Source organism: Pleurodeles waltl, chromosome 8, assembly GCF_031143425.1.
Source record: "Pleurodeles waltl isolate 20211129_DDA chromosome 8, aPleWal1.hap1.20221129, whole genome shotgun sequence".
Classification (NCBI taxonomy): domain Eukaryota; kingdom Metazoa; phylum Chordata; class Amphibia; order Caudata; family Salamandridae; genus Pleurodeles; species Pleurodeles waltl.
In genome coordinates, this window is record NC_090447.1 from 123131847 (window position 1) to 123153618 (window position 21772).

At 45.5% G+C, this 21772-nt stretch overlaps 1 protein-coding gene across 2 annotated transcripts in view; it reads right to left on the reverse strand.

The window, feature by feature from the left end:
* The window catches only part of PAK1 (p21 (RAC1) activated kinase 1), a 296992-nt gene that overhangs the window by 264173 nt on the left and 11047 nt on the right, over positions 1 to 21772 (reverse strand). The window contains exon 1 of one of the 2 annotated variants that reach the window (XM_069203913.1): positions 11202 to 11220. The exons of the other annotated variant lie outside the window; for it this stretch is intronic. The gene's annotated coding sequence lies outside the window, so the exon portion shown is untranslated. Of the gene's footprint in view, positions 1 to 11201; positions 11221 to 21772 lie in introns of those variants that run through there. 2 annotated transcript variants of the gene reach the window in all.

A 21772-nucleotide genomic window follows, 5' to 3' on the forward strand; every position in this document is an offset into this window, starting at 1 on the left:
AAATGTGATTTATATAATCCTTCGTCAGACTGATTTAGACAAATGATTTATTTAGGGGAACATGCAAATCGCATCAAAACTTGCTCTAGCAAAGCCTTTAGGTCTGTATTAAATAGGTATACACATGCAGCATTAGCACATCACAGCAGGACACAAGGGGGGGTGCCAGCAGGAGCGGACAGAGGCCTAAAGTAGCCCTTCCGGCAGCTCAATGTAAACACTACAGTGAAGGGAGCGTGCACCCAAATATCCTGAAACTTTAGGTGAGAGACAAATACTCCACTAGGGTCAGCCAAGACGTGACTGACAGTCTCACACCAATGGCTGAACGAGACTGACTGAAGAATGACAATGGTTAACAAGTATTGCCAAAGCCAAGAAGTCTTTTCTATGAAACCTATTGACTTTGGCATGATTTTTAGCCATGCTGCTTAAAAAAGTGCTACGACACAGCTGTTGCGTCATTTTGTAGGCATGCGCCAATACAGATGTGTACACTTCCAAAATGAGGTGAGCAGTTTTTTTTATATACCAATCTGAGATAAATTACTAAATAAAAGTTGTGAGAAAACTGCTTCTTTTGATATAGAGAGGTGCTTTTTTTTTTTTTTTTTTTTTTTTTTTAAAGGAGTGTGTTGGGAGTCAGAAGCAGGTGGGGGATGAGGTAACATACGGATGGCAGGAGTGAAGGATGCGAGTTGGGGGTGGATAAAAAGACAAGTAAGTGACAATGGGTAAGCACACGGACACCAAAGGGTGGGGGATAGAGAGCGGACGGACACCAAAGGGTGGGGGATAGAGAGCGGACGGACACCAAAGGGTTGGGGATAGAGAGTGCACAGACACCAAAGGGTTGGGGATAGGGAGTGCACAGACACCAAAGGGTTGGGGATAGGGAGTGCACAGACAACGAAGGGTGTGGGATAGGGAGCGCACGGACAACGAAGGGTGGGGGATAGGGAGCGGACGGACACCAAAGGGTGGGGGATAGGGAGCGGACGGACACCAAAGGGTGGGGGATAGGGAACGGACGGACACCAAAGGGTGGGAGATAGGGAGTGCACAGACAACGAAGGGTGGGGGATAGGGAGCGCGCGGACAACGAATGGTGGGGGATAGGGAGTGCACGGACACCAAAGGGTGGGGGATAGGGAGCGCACGGACAATGAAGAGTGGGGGATGGGGAGCGCACAGACAACGAAGGGTGGAAATGGAGAACCTCACGTACACTGGAAGGTAAGTGGGTGGTGAATGCGTAACACATGAACATTGATGGGCAGGTGGGCATTGATGGGGAAGCACACTGACATGGAAGGGTGGGCTGGCTTGGGTGCGGGAAACACATGGATAACAGGAGGTGGGCAGATGGGGAAGCATACGGACAACAGGGAGGGGATGGGGAAGCTCACAGACAATGGAAGGAAGGTGGGTGGGTGGGTGGTAATAGTGAAGAACATGGACATCTTAGGGCAGGCAGGGTGGAGATGCACACAGGCAATGGAAGGGGTGGGGAAGCAAGAATAGAAATGGAAGGTGAATAGATGGGGTAGAAGCAAGAACAGGAGCTGGGTGAGGTGAGGTGAGAAACACATGAGTGAGAAAGAGGATCACGAAGTACACAAGGGAAACAGCTGGAAAATACAAGCACTATCGCAAAGCGTTTAACCAGAATGAAAAAAGTATCACCCGAACAGAGAGCAGTGGAAGGGCACAAGTAATGGGCACATTCTCCAGGGGAGGAACAAGTAGCAGAAGATGAAAGAAAGGCCTTGCAAGCTACGAATAAGAAGCATGCAAGGGGTAAACGTGCCAATCAGGTGAAGGCCAATTTTACCAGGTTTTGCGGAGAAACCACAAGCACTTTCGGGCTGGTTAGCTTTGGTAAATTGCACGGAGTCCTAATGCCAACAAAAGAAATATCAGAAAACAGGAGGGATGAAGGCAAAAATTTTGGAATGACCCTGCAAAGAGGGCCAGATCCAACAATGGGATTCCAAATACTAGAATGCACCTGTAAGAAAGCACTGCTCAGTGCCTAAGATGCTGCTTACCCCACCATTACATCAAAAACACGAACTGCCTTCCTTTATTTAACACACCTTGCTCTGTACATTTTCAACTAAAATAAACTAGACTAGCTGGCCAGACAGATCTGCAGAGATATGGAGGTAACGCAGCGGGTTCGAGTTCTCTCTTTCAAAATAATCACATTAAGGGCACCTTAAAATTTCTAGATAGATGACGGAGCGTAGGAAGGCACTGTAATGTCATGATTACAGCCTGTACAAACAAAAACAAGCACTGGCAAAGTCAACCGGTCTGGCTTGTATTTTGAGCTGTGACTAAAACAATTAAAAGCCTGCTGCAGTGAATAAAAGAAAACGGATTAGTTTGAGTTTATGATGTATTAGTGAGAAAATACATTTAATATGTGATCATTTAGTGTTCTTTTGTGATGTATCCTAGCACCCAGTGATTTGCATTGCAAGCACCCCATGGCAGGTGCAAAGAACCAATAACATGTGGATGGACAGTAATACTCCTCTGGCCAGAACCAAAACCCGTTTCATTTATATTTTAAAATATTGGTAACAATAGGTTGACAGAGATCGGAACTGTCAAGCCAGACCTAAAAAGATTAAAGAGAGTTGCCAGTGAATATAAAGATTGTCAAACTTCAACCAAATCAGAAAACTTCAAGCAAGGGGGTGTTCTGCGGGCCTCAACGTAGGTAAAGAAGGGCTGGGTAAAAAGCACAGCTTTTTCTGGATGGCCCATTTAAAGCGCTTCCCCTGCCACCGATAGTGTAAATTTGTATTCTAAATGTTGCCAATTTTGCCTTCTGATTTGCCGAGACTCACAGAATGTGTAAAAGTTAGCCAAAGTCCCTAAAGAGAAAACTTGGCTACCAGTCCAGGTCATCTCCAGTGCTTAATTTGAGCCGGCGGTTTCCGGGCCGGTGCACCGGCACTTATTTTTGAGGGCCGGCACTTATTCTTCTGTCTCAAGCATTTCCTGAGAGGAAAATACACACGTGGGAAAGGCGGAGAAAGAGAAAATAGAACAAGCGTCACGAAGGAGAAAACTGAAATCTGCAAGACTGAGCTGAAGGGTCAGGGAGTGGCTTTAAATGGGTTAAAGAGGCCCGAGATGGCTTCAGGATTACGCTGCCTCAGTATTCCGTGCTTGCACATTAAATTGCAGCAGCCGCGTGTTTGAGAGGAGAGCTTTGGACACCGGAACGTTTTTATTAACAAATTAAGCACTGGTCATCTCCGTGTAACCAACCACATCCGGGCTGTCCTCCACAAATTACAGCCACCCTTCAGTTGCAAGCACTGGCCTCATTTTAAACTCTCAGAGGGTCATGCAGCTTGTGCGCAACAATAAATGTTGAAAATCAAACCACGGAGCAAGAACAGCGCTTCAGGCCCGCAGTCTGAATACATTAGCACCAGCGACCGAACACACATTTTCATCTGATGTAAACAAGCCTATTTATAATCCCACCTTCTGTTCATCTTTGCCGCCTCGCTTTTGAAATAGCTTTATTACCAAATTTACAGCGAGCTAAAAATGTTTAGGGAAAAACATGTTATTTTTAGTGACCACGATGAGAGGCGCGTGCCATGCTTCGAAGCAGCCTGGGCGCTCAACATGTGTCCAGGATGGGTACCATGCCAGATTTTATGGGAAAACACCTTACATTTAAGAGTTCCGTTCAGAATCATGCGTAAATGCTATGCAATATGGACGGCCAGAAAATCCGACAAGGATGCAGTCATCTTGGACTTAAATCAACATACTTATCTCTAAACTGCACTTCTGGGCACGAGCCAAGAAACTCACACAAAGGAATAAGTTAAGCATGTGACAAACGCTCTGTAATGGTAGTAAAATACGGAGTAACCAACAGAACATCCTTTGACAGCGTAGAAACCACATGGTCGGTCTGAAGGCCTGTTCTGGTCATCTTGATTCCGGATTATAAACAGTGTAGAAACCACTGCACTTGTGCAAATTTTCATCGTTAACATTCCACCAGGAAGCATTTGGCAAAATGTGAACAGGGAAAAATGGTCCGAATGCAGGAACATCTGTGGCATTCAAGTCTACAGACTAAAAATCTGAGGTGTTGGGTCGGAACTGTCTCTTCCATGGCTAAGTGTAACATGCACCCCGCCTTAAATTAACCATGGCGCATTTGAGTCATGCGTGTGTGCGAAAGGCCTGTGGCACAACCTGACAGCCAGAGTGGGGCTCTGTGGTATGGCGGGGCGCATCCATTGCACCCCTCGTTTTTTTGAGAGAGACTACAGCCCTCTCAACGGGTTGAGAGATACTGGCAGCAATTGAAATACAGATCTAGGGACAGGAATGAGAGAAAGGCCTACTGGCCGCCACACTTGAAAGGAGCTGGGCTAGACCCTTTCACCAAAGTTGTCAGCGCAATCGACCGGTGTGTTTGCACTGTGGGGCTGAGTCAGCGTTGAGTGTCTGAACTCTGTGTGGGGCTGCTGGGACACAGGAATATTTTTAGGACCTCCTGTGTAACAGTAGTTCCCAAAATGAAGGGATGAAGAAACCCTTACAGATAGGGATGTATATTGTAGGTATGTTCCAGAAAATTCCTGAAAAGCTAGGACTGGTTCCTGTGGATGGAAGGAAGGAGACAAAAGCCCCTTTGGAATGGAATGCCAATCCTTACTCCATTCTTCCCAAGAGGTGTGTGAAAATATTCTGAATATTAGTCAGGTGAGCTAACCCCATCTCTTTTTGGCCCATTGTCTCTCAGGTCCCTGCCAGAGAAACCCAGTCTCCACCTTCTTGCAAAACCTACAAAGGGCACACAGAAGCTAGTGTGAAGTGAAATCCATTTCCCTGAAGGAAGACATAACCCGCAATAAGTGGTGCTCGGGGATCAATATTTCAGTCTGCAAGCACGGTACATTTAGGACAGCATCCCCAGATCAGTGTTCCAGGGTTGTTCCAAGGTTGTCTCATTGACCATCCAAGGTCGTTCCAAGGTTGTCTCATTGACCATCCAAGGTCGTTCCAAGGTTGTCTCATTGACCATCGTTGTCTCATTGGCCAATGTTGTCGCATTGACCAGTGCCTGGCCATCCACAGCTGTGGACAGGGGAAGAATTCTGAGTTCTAACCTGTGTCTTTAGTAGCTAGTACCTTTCTCAGGTCAGTAACTGGATAGAAAGCCCTTCAACAATCCTCCTAAAATTGCTTGGTAGAGGCCAACACTAAAGACAGAGCGGCACTGCAAGTATCCGTGCAGCAAGGAGATGCCTAGGGAAGCAACTGACAGCTCACCTGCCTGAAGAAGTGAAAAGGCTGTGCACGAAGGACAGAACACCCACAAAAGCATTCATTATACTCATTATATCAGGGACACAGGAGACATCCCAGGACAATAGCGAACAGACAAATGTCCCATTCTGCTAGAGCACTATTAGCAGAGTCCCCTATAAGTATGAGACCTACCTCCGGGTAGGTGACCCTGAATGGAGAAAGCTTGTTCTAAGAAGCCTGCAAAGAACAAGCTGCAACTCCCACATCCCTGGTGTCCTAGCTCCTAAACTGTGGAAGAAACCCAAGAAGTCATGGCCAAGTTTGAGTACTGACCAAAGGCAGAGTTGGAACACCTCTTTTGTTCTTGTTAATACTTTGACACCAATAACCTGGGCATCTACCAGTCCAGTTCCCCACCACACTCCTGTAATGTATTGGGGTGGTATCCTCGCTCTATAGGTAATGGAATACTGGGTCTGCAGAACCTCCCGGGATGCTGCACATGGAAGATTCTTTCATCTGAGGACATAAGGAGAGGAAGCATTTGGCCGGTATTTCTCCACAGCCACCGAAGGTCAAACTTGCTTCCTACTCCCAGTGTGGGCCATCACAAACAACTTCAAGTGGCCTGCACATATAGATTAAAGGCCAGCTGAGCCAGGTGATAAACTTGTGGCTACACTTGGCATTGAGAGGTAGAGTACAACATTTTTTAAACATTAAACCAAGATCCATTGAACTTTTACAGATAACAGCCACCAAAGGAGGGATACTTCTACACACGTCCATAACACAGAGGGTAAAAGACTTGACCCTGAGAAGAGCGAGGTCCACGACTATGAATCCCAATGTTCACCAGGAATTTTACAAAACAAGCACAAGAGACTGGTTATTGGATGTATAGACTTCTGCTGTAACTAGAATAAAGTACTTGCTGGAGAAAGAGAAGCTACCATTAGCTAACCAGGAACACAAGGACAGGAGGGAGGGATAGAAGGAGTGGGACCAGGAAGTGAGAAAAGGAAAGAAGAAAAGTGTCAAAGACAGGAACAAGAGCGGGAAAGGCAGGAAGAAGAAAACAAGCATTTGCAATGCAATGGGTCTCGCATTTCCTCGAGTTAGAGCTATTAGCGTTGTAAATTCCTAACTGGTATTTTGTTGCAACATAAATAAATTCAAAACGAAAAGTAAAACAGTTGACATAAGCGAGCTGATTCAAAGCGCCATGGCCGCCATGAGCGCGAAGGACAGACACAAAAAGAAAAAGAAGTTAGCTCGCAGTCAAACGTATCGGCAATCATGCAATTATCCATGTAAGAGGTGCAGTCTGCAAGGCGGTAACAAAACTGCCCCAAGGAGGGACAAATGTAAAGCATTTACCAATGATGATAAAGGATTTTTGAAAGGCAAGGCCAAGAACGAGTGAGAGTGATGGGCGTGTGATAGGAGTGGTTAAAAGCCCACAATAAACAACAGGTCAAAGCGCTTGCACACTCGACCTAAAGAAAGGGAATGCGAGCAAGAAAGGCCAGCTTCGGAAGTAAAGTACCTAACTGCTGATCTAGAGCACAGAGGGTTGGGGGTGAAGAAGCCAGAGAGGCCAGAAACGGCTACAGTGATTCCTCTTCAAAATGAAAGAAAACCTTGGCAAAGTCTTAAAATATCTCCTACACATCTATGTGCCAGGCTCAGATATTTACATAGTTTTGTATTTACACGAGAGCATGCAAAGCTCAGGATCTGTGTGCTAACTCCAAAGCAGCCACCTTACTGACCCGCCTTCCACTGAGGGATCAGCGGTCATTGGAAGACTAGCCGAGGGTGACAATAATTAATGACAATTAAGAATTATGAGCACATGACAGAAAAGCTGATTAGATGGTTTGGGCTGAAGGTAGCTCCATACTTTCAGAGATCCCTGTAGAAAAAGATAGCAGGAGGGGTCCTTTTGTTAAAGCTGGATTCATAAGGTAGGACAGAGTGTGCGAGAAGGACGCAAGCAAAGGATTACCAGTTCCTAAAACAGTGCCTGGTGCCAGAGCTACTGAGAGAGGAGTACCCCACTGTGCTCAAACAGTGCCAGTCAGATTAATCACAGAGTGATTCAGAGAAGCTTGTTTTGATGGCTGACACGTGGTTAACTAAGAAGGTGAAACAGGCAGGACAGACACAAAAAGAAAAGAAGTTCGCTCGCAGTCAAACGTATCGGCAATCATGCAATTATCCATGTAAGGGGTGCAGTCTGCAAGGCGGTAACAAAACTGCCCCAAGGAGGGACAAATGTAAAGCATTTACCAATGATAACAAAGGATTTTTGAAAGGCAAGGTCATGAACGAGTGATAGTGCTGGGCGTGGTTAAAAGCCCACATAGATACTAACACTTCAGAAAAGCAGTGCGTGCGCACTGCTATGCGTGACCTTAAAATGGAAATAAAACTAACACAGGTTTGTCCAGCTCTGAATGGCACATTATTCTGACCTATTACAATCTGCTCCAAGCCACCTTGGATTAGTACAGGATTGAGACAGGAACTGCTTTTTGATGACCCTGCTGGCATAGTCTTGCAGAGGCCCAGCTTGCCAACTCTGGCATCTCGATTCAATACATTTTCTCCACATATGGGAAGCCTCAATTTCTGCCTATAGCAACTCCCTTGAAACACCTTAATAGGTTTACTCTTGAGATATACAGCCTTCTAATTCCTTTTATCAGACTGGATTACAATCCAAGATCCTCAGCTAACATATCATTTTGCAACAAACCTCACCCACGCCCAGGTTATCAAAAGCCTTGAAAAAATACCTAGAGCGAAACGCGTGTAGGCTGATCTTTTGATGTACATATACCTCCAACTAATCCGATATTTATTGCACCTCCACTATAGCCCAATTTACAACAAACCCATACTTTGAAATCCATGAAAATATCTGTCTGGGTTGAAGATATACTATACTTTGTGTGATTTTTGTCATTTAAGATAAGTAAGACATGTGAAAGTGCAGTGTTTCACTACATTAAGCAAAGAGCAACCATCTGCACCTATTAAATACTTTATGGGTTTGTATAAACTCATGCAGAACGAGTGTTTGATATACCTCACTACTTTCATTGCCTTAACTGTTCAACTTTACTTAGGGTTGTGCTACCTTGTAATTTTTGTATAGATTATGTCAACAGCTGTAGTGCTGACACATTAGTGCCAAACTTCTCACCTTCGGGAATTACTTGCCACTTTGGGTAGCAGTAAAACACTCAAGATAGCGCACCCCAAAATCATCTGAAGCAAAAGACTATGACCATTTGCTGTATCAAACAGACTATGGCTCAACTAGGAGTGTGACAACGTACATCAATGTCACCCAAATGTAACTGATTTGGCAAGCTGTGAATGGTATACCAGGCCTACCTGCTCCTTCAGTCAGCTGAGTTCATCAACTGGTTTGTTCAAGTATCATTCAAGGTTTGCTTCCGCCAACCAAAAACATAGAGCATGAGGCAACGGATTAGCCCAGTTCAGCCACTGGTTCGTTTCAAGGTGAGTGACAGCATTTGCTTGTGCACATCTGTCGAAAACGGAGTCCACTTCAGTGCGGACACTGGTAGACCAATCTGTGCTTCCAGTTTGTGTATTTGTATATTTTGTTACTTTTTGTATGCACGCACCCTTTAGACTGTTTTAAATCTTCAATACCTATTGCATGTGTTTTTACATATATATATATATTCACTGAAAAAAACAAAGGTTACAGGGACGTTATGTTTAGGTTCTGAAAATACCCTTACAAAACCATAGAAATTCAGCATTTATAGTTAAAGTTATTTCAAGTAACTATAATTTGTGGCCTAAGGTAACTGTAACTCGTGCCCTCAACATGCACAGTTTTCTCATCAATAATTTTATTGCAAATGTTGCAGTGATAATATCAAAGATGCCATGGAAGGTGTCATCAATGATATAATATGTGGAGTAATTAGCTGTTTATGGCGAAGGCGAGAGTTTTAGTTACCTTTGGGCACGAGTTGTAGTTACTTAAAATAACTAACTATAATTGCTGAATTTCTATGGTTTTATATGAGTAAATTCAGAACCTAACTAGAACATCCCTGTAACCTTTGTTTTTTTTCAGTGAATTTCTATGTTTTTTTTAACGTAAAGTAATTTTTAACTACTATTTGTGCACGGCGGGGTTGGCCTGAAGGCCTGGTGTACTGCAAGCCCTGCAGCCAATGCCTTATAACCACCCAGCCCCGCACCAAGCACGGCCTCTGGCCATGCGCAGTGGGGGTTGGCCACAGGACCTGTATCTGTCAGTGGATGCCCGAGTGTCTGAGTGGGTCTGAAAGTGGGCGTGTGAGGGTCTGAGCGGGTGCATGAGTGTCTGGGCACATGAGTCTCTGAATGCATGTGTGAGTGAATGAATTAGTATATGAATGAGTCTCAGTTTTTATTTTTTTTGCTTATTCCAGGATATTTGAGACTATTCCCACATATGCAAGAGTATTCTTGAATATTCGTGCATATCATGTATGGTGAAGAAAAATCATTTTTAACCCATATTTTGACCCTCAAACACCACTTTGGGGGTCATTACGACCCTGGCGGAAGGTGGATAACCGGCGGTAAGACCGCCAACATGCTGGCGGTCTCCCTTCATGGAATTATGACCATGGCGGTTACCGCCATGGTCATCCGCCGGTTTTCCGTGCCGCCCGCCAGGGCGGAGACGACCGCCGGCATAGAGACCTGGGTCTCCAGCCTGGCGGCCGTCACTATACCGCCAGTGGTATTGTGACCCGGCTTACCGCCGTGGATTTCCTGCGGTGTGAACCGCCATGAAATCCATGGCGGTAAGCACTATCAGTGCCAGGGAATTCCTTCCCTGGCACTGTTAGGGGTCTCCCCCACCCCGACTCCCTCCCCTACACCCCCCACCAACCCTGCACCCCCCAAAGGTGGCAGGGCCCCCCTCCCCACCCCGACCCCCAACATCACATCACCCATTCCCACATGACACGCACGCAGGCACCACCTACACGCTCACACGCACACACGCCAACATACATGCCTACATACACACACACAGACACGCACACCCACATTCAAACATACACGCACACATCCATACTGACATAGCCACAGACATACATGCACTCACTCCCATACACACAACACCCCCGCAAGCATACACGCACTCACACCCCCCTTCACATACACACACCCCCATGCACGCACACAACACCCAACACCCCCTCCACCCCCCTCCCCTCATGGACGATCGATTTACCTGGTCCGACGATCCTCCGGGAGGGGACGGGAGCCATGGGGGCAGCTCCGCCGACACCACACCGCCAACAGAACACCGCCACGGCGAATCACAGGACGTGATTCGCTGGGCGGTGTTCTGTTGGCGTGGCGGTGGAGGTGGAGCAACCTCCACTTCCCCGCCTCCCGCCAGTATGTCTGTTGGCGGCTTTCCGTCCGGAAAAAAGGTTGGAGAGCTGCCAACGGTCATAATAGGCAGAGCGGAAAACCGCCACCACTGGCGGTCTTCCACACGGCGGTCCCTCAGCGGTCTTTCAAAAAGACCGCCGAGGTCAAAATTACCCCCTATATCACACCCCTGGGATCAGTGCACCTCCACCCATACCTCCTTATGCTACTTTTCATTTTGTTTTTTAGGCCATGGGCCCGGTCCCGTGACCCTGAAATTGCAGCTTTCTGTTCAGGTTGTGGCCAGCCAATTACAGTGCCCCTATTCGTGTGCACATTCACAAATATTCTCAAATTATTTACGACACTAGATATACAAATTTGGATTTCCCTTAATTTCTCATGAGCTGCTGAATTGAGTCACACAAAATATCCAAAAGCGTATTCTGTGTACTGAAGCCTACCTTTCTGCCAAATTTGGTGTAATTCCATCCAGCAGTTCGGGCTGTAGTCGTGTTCAAAACTCCTATGGGAATTAACATGAGAAACAAATGTTTGTTGACACCCCTTTTTCTCGGCCCGCCTTGACGGATCACCCTGAAACTTTCTGTGTGCGACAAGAATCATCTGCACTCTTTTTTGGGACAATTTCGTGAAGATTCATCAAACAGTGGCAAAGATATAGGCAAGTCAAAAACAATTTTTATATGGAAACATGGTCCCAACTATAACTACCTACTGGCAACTGCCAGTAGGAGAGATATAGTACATACAGAGCAAGCATATATAATCTATCAAAATGAGATATAGTGTGCACAGAGTCCAGGGGTTCCCCAGAGGCTTAACAGAGGCTAAAGTGGATAATACTAATACTCTCTTTTGTGGTAGTGTGGTTGAGCAGTTAGGCTTTTCAGAGGGTAGTGCAAAGCATCAGTTGAACGCACACAGACAATAAAGTGAAGCTCACACTCAATGACTAACTCCAGGCCAATGTTTTTTATATAGCAAAAATATGTTTTGTTACTTTATTTCTAGAACCACAAGATTCAAGTTGCAGGTATGTACATTTGCAAGGAAGTATCCAACATATGTATCAATACCACTTTGTTTCAATTTGGCAAGTTATACGGTTTTTAAATAAATAGCTAAATCTGTTTCAAAAGTTGACTGCAATTTTCAGAAACAGTTCTATGGGAGAAGGAAAGTTAGTACGGTTTGAAGGTATGTACACGACTTACAGTTCCAGTCTCCGGGGTTAGGATGTCCACAGGTTGGGGATCAAGTTAACCCCAAGCACCCACCACCAGCAACACAGGGCCGGCCAGGTGCAGAGGTCAAATTTGAGGTTGATTTAACATGGGCTCCTATGGAGACTGGGGGCACTCGGAATCAGGCCTGCTTGCAGGTAAGTACCTGCATCTTCGGGGAGCAGACCTGGGTGGTTTAGAGGAGCACCGGGGGACCAGAGGTCAGCACCCAACACACAACCTCAGTGGCGTGGGTACAGCCGGGTGCAAACACAGCGTTGGGCTCCCAATTCTTTCCTACAGGGGACCCGGGGTGGGGGGGGGGGACAAATATGCTGCAGGTGAAGTCTGGGAGGGTCGGTTCCCAGAAACCAAAAGTTGGACAAGGAGGAGAGCCACCTGCTGGCCATTGCTGCACCAAAGGTCGGATTCCCCAAGGTCAGGGGGCTGTGGGTGCAGTGGTACCTTTTAACGTCGGGGAATCTTCGTCCGATTCGGTCACAGTCAGGGGGGTCCTCCAGATTCGAGCTGCAGGCATTGTCATGGTGGACAGGAGGGGTCAACCCGGGGTGGGCACTTGCTCAGAATCATCTGGGGACCAGCTCAAGTCAGTTGGCCCACCTAGACATGGCCCTTGGGCTTTGGGTGCAGAGTGGACAGGACTTGCGGATCCGGTGAGGCTCTGGAGTCCTTGGATGGAATTTCTCCTTGGACAGGGCAGATGTCCATGGGAGTTCTTGGTTTTTTTGGGGGTACAGGCAGTCCTCTGGAGGCTTTTCAGAGGTCCCTGGTCCTGCAGGATGCATCACCTTCTTTTTGCAGGGCTTTTGAAGCTGGAGACAAACCAGTAGGGCAGGGGCTAAGTCAGTTTGTGTCTTCAGTCTTCTCTGCTGGGGTTCAGCTTAGCAGTCCTTTTTCTTTCTTCTTGTGAGGTCGCCAGGAATCTGACGAGCTAGGTTCAGGGGAACCCTTAAATCCTGGATTTTGGGGCATCACAGGGGACAGAGGGCAATAGCCAATGGCTACTGTCCCCGAGGGTGGCTCGCCCTTCCTGTGTCCACTTCCTTTAGGGAGTAGGACACAGACCTAACCCTATTGGTCACTGTCCTCCAAACTAAGATGGAGGATTTTGCAAGGAGGGGGTCACCTCAGCACTTGACACCTTAGGGGTGGTCCCAGCTGAGGTGGTCACTCCTCTTTGTTTTCCCCAATTTTCCCCACAGACTTGCTGCCAAAAGTGGGGCTTTTCCCAGAGGGGCGGGCATCTCCTCTAGCTGGAGGGCTTGGGGCACTATAACAAGAGGCCTAAGCCTTTGAGGCTCACTGTCAGGTGTTACCGTTCCTGCATTGGGGAGGTGTGAAGCACCTCCACATAGTGCCGGCTTTGTTTCTGGCCACAGAGAGTACAAAGACTCTCACCCCATGGGGTCAGAAGCTCATCTGGAAGTGGCAGGCTGGCACAGACTGTTCCCGTACTGCACTAGCAGTTTGGGTAACATACAGGGGGCATCTCTAAGATGCCCTCTGTGTGCATTTTTCAATAAATACAACACTGGCATCAGTGTGGGTTTATTGTGCTGAAAAAGTTGATACCAAACTTTCCAGTATTCAGTGAAGTCATTATGGAGCTGTGGGGTTCGTAATGACAAGCTCTTAGCCCATATACTCAATATGACCAAACTGCACTTAAGTGTCTAAGAATGGACTTAGACGTTGTAGAGGTATATTCCTCATGCAGCTATGCCCTCACCTGTGGTATAGTGCACCATGCCTTTGGTCTGCAAGGCCATCTTGCGGGGTGACTTACCTTTGCCACAGGCAGTGGTTTGTGGATATGGCACTCAGAGGGGTGCCATGTTGACTTTGTCGACTGCAAAGGCAGTGGGCATGTTTTTGGGGAGGGGTCCTTTAGGGTGGCACAATACATGCTGCAGCCCTTGGGGAGCTTCCCTGGCTACAGGACCCTTGGTACCATGGGTACCTTTTACAAGGGACTTAACTGTGTGCCAGGGGTGTGCCAAATGTGGGATCAATGGCACCGTTTTTGGGAAAGAACACTGGTGCGGGCCTGGTTAGCAGGATCCCAGCACACTCAGTCAAGTTGGCATCAATATCAGGCAAAAAGTGGGGTGGGGGATAATTATGCCAAGAAGAGCACTGGTGCGCACGTGTTTTTTTTGTTTTTCTTCTTACAGGCTTAGAAAGACCAGTCCTATTGGCTTTGCCAATGAAAATTCCAATATGCCGCCCTCACTTTTACTCCTTCTGCGCCGGTGCAAATTAATGGTATCAATAAGCACCAATTAATGCATAGAATAAAAAAATATTGAACCATGCATTTAATTCATGATTGTTACTCATAACTTTGAAGTGTGTTGATGACTGCGATCTTAAGTTACTAATGAGTGTACGTATGTCGTTGATTTGCTGGCACCTCCTCTGTCACCCCCGCGCCCGCCCCTCCCCCACCACACACACACACTAAATGATGACGTTAGCTAACACTTCCTTTCACCTGAAATTGCGTCGAAAGAGTAAACCGAGAGCATACTTTGTCAAAACGGGCCCCTCTGATCGTCCCGCTCCCTTAGGGGATGATTGATGTCTGATCCCAAGCTCCCGGGTCTGGAAAACACGCGGGAAAAATATCCAGTCACGTGACCTCCCAGAGAAACACCGGCTCCGCTGTTTGAGGCCTGAGAAACTGCGCTTGATGAATGGGAACGGCCCAAAGGGGACGATCCGGTTACAGATTCGATTTCCGAAAACCTTGGCAAGGCTGTTGAAACACAATTAGCCTCGGTCTCCACAGGCTAAGGCAACACGTGGGGATAACCAGGGGTTAATAAGCTGAACTCAGCAGCAGGTGTTCTATTCCTTCTTTTAACCCCAGTCCTAAAGTAGAATGGCTGGTCTGCGGGTGATTACACGCGCGGCATCTGCACCACAGGCTCTTACTTGAAGGAAAAAACTCTTATTAAAACGGTCGAACTCAAAACGGAGCACTCTTTTGAAAAGAACAATATTTTATGCGTACGTTATTCGGATCAACTGAACATTATACCGTAAGAAAAAAAAAAAAGCATTTTTAAGATCGAATAGAACCGTTTTGACGGTACGGTTGGACTTCCAGTACCCACTTCATTAACTAATTAATATGTCGCAGAGCCAGGAATAATCAAGGTACCATTACATCCTCCTAAACCCAGACACAGTTTAACACCTCTTTAAGATTTTAGTTTTTTGTTTTTTTAAATTGTGCTTTTTCCGCTCACCGCCTGCAACGTGTGAGCTCAAATGCCTCCACCTGCAGCAGGGGGACTCCTGGAGCCACAGAAGTCCACTAATTATTCCAGAGGCGCGAAAAAATGGTGAGGGCTCCTCACATGCAAAACTGGGAAACAGGCCTTACATTTCATCCATGGTGGCTGCCTGCTAGGTGTACAATGCGCTTGGAAGGTGAGTCAGCCCCCTTGTAATGCACCACAGGGACCTATCGCACCCCCTGGATCTGTGCCAACAGTTTACTAGCCCCTCTTAAGCAATGGACCTCACATTTCTGCACCTCCCTGAACAGGTGAGCTTCCAGCTTTCCACCTGAACATATATGTGTGTGTGTATATATATATATATATATATATACACATACATATACATACACACACTCGCCACATGCTCAAAATATCCGCACTGACCCCCTGCAAATCCCACTAGGTCCATCACCTGCCACAAAACACACACGGCTCACCACCTGCCACAAAACACACGCACACAGTATAACCACCTGTTCCAAATTTTGGGTGTGTTCACAGTTCATCCACCATCTGGAGACAAGAAAACGCAGGTCTCTTATCGCTCAAAAAGTCTGTCATTTGCAACAGAAAGTGCAAATTCACAGTTACTCCTACTCCAATGCAAAGTTTACCTGGTCTCCAAAAAACAAGCATTTTTTTACTTGAGAACTTACAAGATGCTCTCAAGTCACATAAAAACAGCGCGTGGACTGCCCCAATACACATATCAGCAACCTGTGCCCAAAATAGCTCCTATACCAACCCCCAAATAAAAATAATCATACACAGACACCCAAAAAATGCTTACACCAGCTCACCAACTGTGCCAAATTGCACACAAGTAATTCCTCAAGCTTCCACTTAAGACGTCAAAGCCATCTATGTGTAGAAATATAACCCCAAAGCACAATGCAACCTCGACTGACCAATGTGCAACCACAAATCTATGCAGCCCATGAAAACACTGAATGCGGGTGAGCTACTAAATAACATTGTGCACCCTATTACAAGCAGGACAGCATTAGGATGTGATAATGGCACCTACGAAGTCATTACTCCTCTGCTAGTTCTTCTGCTACACCACAGGAAACAATGGGACCAGAATCCACACACAAAAAAAAAAAACACAAAATGAAGCAGGGCCTGGAAGCCCTGTCCTTAAGTGCTCATGGTGCCAAAGATACAGAATGCAGGTGCCAAAAAGCAAAAATGGAAATGAAAAAAATCCTTCTGTGTTATGCCCTTTTAAATATGTTTTAGAAGCTCTAAACTCTTCAAGTATGTGGATATTATTAAGCAGGCTGAATTAGGATAAATTGGTTCCACCAGAAGAAAGTGACTAGAATATTGTTCACGGTTTGCAGAGCACATCATACTAGAAAATACTCAAGTCATCAGATGATCTGCTGTACAGATGCTAAGAGAGTCAAAATGGCTACAGCTTCATACAGAAGGCATATAAACTGGTAGTAGTGTTTCACTTTATTTACTGTATAGTCGTATGCAAAAGGCATTCATAATTTAATACAATTACAAAAATAGAAACTTGGAGTTTCCGTATTAGTGCTAAATTGTGCATGGTACACTTTGGTTTTGCACCCATTCCACAAATGCACACATTCCTCATACCACAAATGAAGAGAAAACAATAATTGACTATTTAACAGCAAAGCCACAATGAATAATAATTTATCATGACAGAATAAGTAACTAATTGGTTTTCGTTTTGTTTAACGAGCACAGGATTGGTCCAACTTAAAATAAACATCTTGAACAACGAAGTGGACAAAAGGAAAAACATTTACGACCAACCCAACTGGAAAAGACAATGAAATTCACAAATGATAACCAATGCTGGCAACTTTAGGGAGAACTGGCCACATTCTACGGGTGCATTATGGATAGTACAACCAAAACCACAGGTATCCTCAACTACACTTTCCTGCCATGTTTTTCCTATACTTAGTGTATTCTCTGGCATTGATGGCTGTAAGGGTCACACTGAACATAGTGATTCTATTATTTTGAGCTCTGTCTCCTATTTAAGTTATTACAATGACTCAGAAAGCCACAATAACACACCCACTGGTTCTGTGGGTTTCCATTCCATTTGTACAGATAGAGTAAGTGGTAAAAGTCGTAGGAGAAATGCAGGATCCTGCATCTTGGTCAACAAGAGGATTCCTCACCAAATTTCTTATTCCTTTGTGAAGTGAATAATGTCTATGCCTGGTGCTCCGCGAACGTAATTCACGAAGGAACAAGACGCTTATTCTATGAGAAGGAGGTTCTGCTCAATCCATGGTCAGTAGGTGCGAAGGTTCTACAACTAAGATAATGGGAACTTACAGACGTAGCTGCAGGGGTCTTAAAAGCCCAAGTGATGTCCGCCTTTCCAAAATCCCTACAAAAGTTTTAAAAATAAAAAGAGATAGTGCTTCTATGCTGTTGCAGTCGCAGAATACTGTCAACGCGGGATGCTAGTCAATATGGCATACATTCTCAAATGTTTGTGCTTGAATAGTCAGCTCAACCTGGATAGGTCTGCAATTCACAGTTAAACATCAATATTCCCATCCCAGTATACAATGTATTTTTCACTAGTGGGTATTTTAGTTGCGTTAACACATTTTATGTGGGAGATCACCACTCCCTTTGCTTTGAGACACAACAGTGAAGTATGACTTTCATACCAAGAACAGGGTTGCAGTGGGATGAGGTAACCACAGCTAGAGTTTCACAAACGTTTAAAGCTGCTATAACTACATGCTGACTCTTTGAATAAAGTTGGTAGCCTTGAGGAGGCTACTGACTATATATAGACTAAAGAGCGTGACACGCAGTCACATGAGCAGGAAAAAAGTGAGCCTTGAACAAATTCAAAGAGGAACTGCCTAGAAAAGATTTGCACGGTGCTACAAATAAAGGTAAAAAGAAATACACAGCAGAGAAAGCTCCTGGAACCAAGAAGAAGCAACAAAGCAATAGATGTTGCTTAGAGATGGTCTATAGCTGTTGGCAATATCTGGGGATAGTTACACTAGGAACTGGCTTGGAAGGATCCCTGCCAGGCCGCGCCTGCACTAGATTCGTGGCAGGGTGGCATAACGATGGGGGATTGGGTAAAACTTATCTTCTGCTGGTGGAAGTGCTCAGGGATACTGTAAAGCAAATAATACAAGCACTGAGAGTACCAATGTTTGCTGCTGCCCTTTATAGGAGGCAAAGGTCCAATCCATAGCAAGGAAGTCCAGCATGAATGGGACGCTGGGCGTGGCCTATCCGGCCATCAAAGGCAAATGCTGTGGCTAAGAGAAACAGAAACTAGTTTTCAAGCTCATCTGGCAGCAGTGTAGTGCGTTAAACTCTCAGTACTTTTGTGCTGAGATAAAAATGAGACGCAAGTTGAACATTATTTAATTAAAAGGAACAACCATGAGAGACAGCTGGTGATGCCAACACTGGGTCTGACACGTTCTCTACTTGGGGTGCCTGGCTACAGGTAGGCACCAGTAATATGAAATGCAATTTTAATATTGGCTGTACAGGTATCTCGTACATTATTCTTTTTGGCCAGTACTCATAGATCCCAGATAAGAGGTTAAGGCCTGTTTTCTTGGGGAGCAAAATAAGAACGAAAACCGGAGCTCTGAAAAAAACAAGTGAAGAGATAGATAAACAGCCTACCCCAACCAGGCTCTCACAGTGTATTTAAATACACAGATTTGAAGAAAGGGGGCTTACCTTTAGGGGTTACTTTCGTTTCCAACTTTTGCAAAGTTCAACATTTAAAGATTTACAATACCAAATTATTTTTTAAATACACACATTCTGACTTTGGTGAATAGGAATAATTGTGCATTCAGTGGTCACTGTACGCCCCATAGTCTGCAAAAGGTAAACCAGTACATAAAAATGATGCATTCATTTTTACATGTTCAATGGTTTCGAAAAGAGTGAAAAATATCTCGTAATGCGGGAAAGATTACCTTGCAATGCACAGAAAAACTTTGCCTTGAAATTAAGCGGAAGGGCAAAAAGGGGGATCTTTAATGGCGCAAAAATCTAACATATTTAATCTTTGTATGAAGTTCAAGAAGCACAGTTCAGGCTTGGCTAATCTCACAACATTGTGCTAAAAGCTATCTTTGAAAATTATAATTTTAGATGGGATTTTAATTGTATCAAGGTCATCTGTCTTCCTTGAACTAAGGATTTTGCAATAATTCCTAACCTGTATTAGAGAGGACACTAATTAAAGAGGATTTACCTCATAATAAAGTTTATACTAATGCAGCTATTAAAATTGGAAAATGTAAACATCGTTTTATCCATGAGATAGATGCAGTTTCAATTTATGCTCCATACAATTCTCAAATTCCACAATGTACTACTATTATTAAATTCTATAATTTTTAATTTGTGGACTAAAGAATCTATTTTAGGTTGTATGTTGGGTTTGGGAGTTAGTAGCTTTTAAAAACATAGTCACACAATTTACATAAACCCTACACCATGACCTTTGTTCTCTAGAAAATGAAAAACTACAATATTGTGAAATTTGTTCTAAAATTTGACACCGCACAGATTGCTACTGTCACCTCCAGGGCAGACTGAAAGAATTACAATCCCCGAGTCCTTCAGAAGAAGATGGGGCTGGGGCGATAGTGCTACATAAAGCGAGACACCTTCCCACACGGCGGACACTGACACTGCATGGACTGCTCCGGTCACTTGCTTTTGGGGCAGACTGCAAGAACCTCAATCCTTGAGCCCTTTAGGAGAGGGAGGGACTGCGGGGGATAGTGCTACATTGCGCAAGACACCTTCCCACATGCGGGATACTGACACCGTACGGATTGCTCCTGTCACTTGCCTCTGGGGCAGACTGCAAGAACCACAATCCTATAACCCTTCAGGAGAAGGAGGGGCTGCAGGGGATAGCACTACATAGCGCAAGACACCTTCGACACGCCCAGACGCGGCCTGGGCAAAGACCGGGCCTGTCTACATTCATCAGCAGCCGAAAGAGGCCTGGCTGAGCCTCCTCTCTTGGTCTTGTGCGTTTGTGCTTGTGACCAGTACCACAATTATTTCCTCCAAAGGTAACATGGGGTAAAGGAAAATTGTGACTAGCGCCACGGGGGATGGGCTTGATATCCTGCACTGACTCTTTCCTTGTGTGCGCAGCGGGCGTCCAATTGAAAGACACTGAACTAACTAAAAGGAGCCTTTCACTGGGGGAGGCAAGGGATGATTTGGTCTCAACCACACAAACAATTCATCATGCACTGAACCTCCAGTGAAGAAGAAGAGGGCTCACCTTATTTCCACAGTCTTGTGTGTGATTTTGCCAGGGACTTGCTATCAATTACTATAATAATTGTTTTAATGGTAATGCCCAGTGGGTGGCAGCAGACCTTGGGGCAGTTCTTCGGTCGATTAGTAACGCACATTCCAAGGCCTTGAAGCTTCTTTGGGTTGGTGATTTCAATGCTCACCACTGCTCAAGGGTAGGGAAGCCAGCCTGTGTGCTGGTAGGTAATGTGGTGAGACCTTGCTACACTTTGAACACAATGAATACGGTAATTCCATTAGTAGTCTACTGGTAAAATTTAATCTAGTACTGTTGATTGAGGTGTTGGACCAATCAACTAGGCTTGCTCCTACTTTTAGGGGGCTTGACAGCGAATCTACTATTGATTTTATTTTAATTTCAGAGAGATTAGGCACACTGTTGCACGATTTTGAGGTGGTATTCTCAGGCTTTAGTGATCACGCTAAATTGTCCTGTACCCTAAGGTTGAAGAGGGTGGGTAAATCTTGGCATAGACTAGGATTTAAACCAGTGCTGGCAAAGAAAAACAGCTTCTCTCTTAAATGGGAATAGGTTGACAAAGTAAATTTCCTGCCAAGTGTCCCAAACAGTAGTCACGCAGAGGTCTGCCTGTGCTTATACCCTGAAGAGGCCCGGCGCAGGCTATCCCAACCTCTGTGGGAATTACAACCAACATAAGGAATCCCCTTTTGCATGAATCCAGTTCAAGAAATCCGTTGGCCAGGGAATGGTTCGAATCCACCTACATAAAAACTCTATCAAAGATTCACCAGGCTTTACGCTCCAATCCGAAAGAGAGGGATCTCAATAGAAGGCCGTGCAGAGACTACGCAGAGGCACAAGATGCTGAGATAAAGGAGATGAAAGAGAGGGGCTGGGAGGATCTGCGGACAGCCATTATGGACAAGGACTGTCCCAGTTTTTTAAGGTGTTAAATGCCCCCTACTTTAGGGAATCCACTGATCCCACCACAGAAGTACACATCCAGGAATCAGGGTGCATAGAATATTTCTCAACAATCTACGTGAGTGGTTCAGGGAAGACAGGCAGAGTGGACTTAAATAAGCCAGGGGGGGAAACCCACGGCTCTAATCTTTGACCGAGCTGAGGCACAGAGGGCTTTGGGAGAATGTAGTAGTGGTAAGGCCCCAGGTCCG